We start from the raw sequence: 3,034 nt of genomic DNA, 5'->3' as shown, positions 1-3,034 counted from the left end.
CTTCACATGCCATTCAGAGTTTAGCCTAAGACTGCTCTTGTCCATGCTACCACTAGGATAGCTGGTCTATAAGGTTGACTTTACAACCAATCACCATAAGGGTTGTTTGGACTGATATAAGGTGTACACTAGAACTAGTGACATCATACATCAGGCCAACTTCTCACACCCCCCGTCCTGCAAGCCAGCCGAGGGTCCGGGCGCTGGGGAAGGGTGTCCACCAGGGCCCGGGGAGGCTCTCCCCAGCCTGGCTAGGGTTCGGAAGCTGGGCCCGGACCCGGGGCTTGTGCTCCGTCACAGTGTCCCATGGTGCGGGAGCCCCCCGTCCTGCAAGCCACCCGAGGGTCCAGGTGCTGGGGAAGGGTGTCCACCGGGGCCCGGGGAGGCTCTTCCCGGCCTGGCTAGGGTTCTGAAGCTGGGACCGGGCCTGGGGCTCGTGCTCCGTTCGGCAGGCCCCGGGGTGCGGGAGCCCCCTGTCCTGCAAGCCAGCCGAGGGTCCGGGTGCTGGGGAAGGGTGTCCACCGGGGCCCAGGGAGGCTCTCCCCAGCCTGGCTAGGGTTCGGAAGCTGGGCCTGGACCCGGAGCTTGTGCTCTGTCACAGTGTCCCATGGTGGGGAGCCCCCCGTCCTGGAAGCCAGCCGAGGGTCCAGGCGCTGGGGAAGGGTGTCCACCGGGGCCCGGGGAGGCTCTCCCCGGCCTGGCTAGGGTTCGGAAGCTGGGCCCGGACCCAGGGCTTGTGCTCCGTCACAATGTCCCATGGTGCGGGAGCCCCCCGTCCTGCAAGCCAGCCGAGGGTCCGTGCGCTGGGGAAGGGTGTCCACCGGAGCCCAGGGAGGCTCTCCTCGGCCTGGCTAGGGTTCTGAAGCTGGGACCGGGCCCGGGGCTCGTGCTCCGTCCGGCAGGTCCCCGGGTGCGGGAGCCCCCCGTCCTGCAAGCCAGCCGAGGGTCCAGGCGCTGGAGACAGGGTTCCACTGGGGCCCGGGGAGGCTTTCCCCGGCCTGGCTGCTTTCAGAAGCAGGGACCGGGCCGGTGAGCAGGGGTGGCTGGCTTTATCTGCTACGCTGGCGGAGCGGAATTTTCCGCCCACCCCTATACGACCATGTGGTGCGGGAGCACCCGTCCTGCGGCCTGGTGAGGGTCCGGGTGCCCGTGACGGGGTCCATCGGGCCAAGGGAGGCTCCCCAGACCTGGCTGAGATCAGAAGCAGGGACCGGGCCAGGTGGGTGTGTGGCTGGCTAAGTCTTTTCCTTGCTTAAGTAGGAGTTTGGCAGCTAGGGCTGGGCGGAATTTTCGCAAAGCTACTTCGCGGAATTTTGAAACAAATTGTGGAAAACGAGCGCACAACCTGAGGGACCGTGTGCCCGGGACTGGGGTCCCTCGTGCTTGGGCACGCTCCCCGACCTCCACGGCCTGGCTGCGTTGAGAAGCAGGGACCGGCCCCGGGCCTCCTGATTTTTGGTCAGGGCCTGGGATCCCACGTCCTGCGGCCTGCCAAGTGTCCATCTGCCCGGGACAAGAGACCCTGGTGCAGAGCCCCGGAGCCCTACCGCTATGGCTCGGTGTGGGCAGCTGGGAGTCCATTCGGTCCCGGCCATCTGGTCGCACCTTTCCCTCGGCCATCTGGTCGCATGCAATGCTTTCCAATGGGGCGACCAAATGGCCGGGCCAGCCTGGAAGTGCCGATTAGGGCTCATTTGACTGCCTGATCCCAGTCAGGGCTCCAGGAGGTCGGGCGCATCTGCGCCTAGGATCCCCTCCGTCACTCGGAGCGCGAGGGTTACAAGAAAGGTCGGTAGCCTTCCTCCGGATTAGTAGGGGCAGGGTATGCCGGGACACCCCTCCTGGAGATGGCGGTTCTCAGGCGGAGACCAGATGGGCCAAGCCTGGACGACACTTCCCCGGGGCGTCCGGTGCTCCCTCCTCCAGCCCGCGGCGAGGCAAAGTGCCCGGGACGGGCTCCATGGGTCCCCCGGGCGTCCGGGCCCCGGGAGCTCCGCCGGGCCTCCCATGCCTGAGGCCCAGCGTGGGGTCTACGAGCCCCCCCCCCCCCGAGGCCTGCAGCCCTGAAGCCCTGGAGTGCCTGGGAGCCTCCCTTCGCTCGTCTGGGTTCAGGAGCTTTGGCCAGGCCCCTGGGGGCCCCGGGGAGGGCGGCCTCCCCACCCTGGGCTCCGTCCTGGGTCCTGCCCCGTGGCAGGGTGCCCGGGGTGGGGTCCGGAGGGCCCGGGGAGGCTCCACCTGCGCCTCCGGGCCCGGGAGCCCCGGCTGGGTCCAGGAGCCCGGTCGGGCCCCGGGTCGGGGTCTCCGGCCCCGGGCCCTGTCCCCCGGCCTGCGGCACTCCCAAAGGCCCAGGACGGGGTTCCGTTGTGGCCGGGGAGCCTCCCTTCGCTCGTCTGGGTTCAGGAGTTTGGCCGGGCCCCTGGGGGCCCCGGGAAGGGCGGCATCCCCACCCCGGGCTTCTTCCTGGGTCCTGCCACGTGGCGGGGTCCGGAGGGCCCGGGGAGGCTCCCCCTGCACCTCCGGGCCCGGGAGCCCTGGCTGGGTCCAGGGGCCTGGTCGGGCCCTGGGTCGGGGTCCCCGGCCCCGGGCCCCTTCCCCCAGCCTGCCGCTCTGCCAAGGGCCTGGGACTGGGGTCTGTCGGTCCCATGCAGTCCTCCCCTGCTTGTCGAGGTTTTCTGCGGGCCCCGGGTCAGAGGGCCCGTCGGGTCCCCCACGCAGCCTCCATGGCTGGGGCCCAGCTGGGGGCCCTGGGCCTCCGGCCCCCCATGCCCCGGCTCCTGCTCAATCGTTCGTTGGGGCACAGAGCGACCAGATACCTTCCCTTCCGAGCCTGGCCATCTGGTGGTAACTTTCCCCTTTGTCCATCTGGTCGCGCCTGTCCCCTCGGCCATCTGGTCGCGCACGTCCCATTTGGCAATCTTCCCTTCGGCCATCTGGTCGAGCGCAATGCTTTCCTATGGGGCGACCAGATGGCCGGGCTCGCCTGTAAAGTTTCGTTGAGGGTCCATTTGCCTCCCGGATCCCAGCGAGGGCTCCA

Source organism: Triturus cristatus, chromosome 1_1 (assembly GCF_964204655.1).
Source record: "Triturus cristatus chromosome 1_1, aTriCri1.1, whole genome shotgun sequence".
NCBI classification, from domain to species: domain Eukaryota; kingdom Metazoa; phylum Chordata; class Amphibia; order Caudata; family Salamandridae; genus Triturus; species Triturus cristatus.
The sequence above is the reverse complement of the archived record's forward strand: the minus strand, read 5'-3'. Positions refer to the sequence as shown.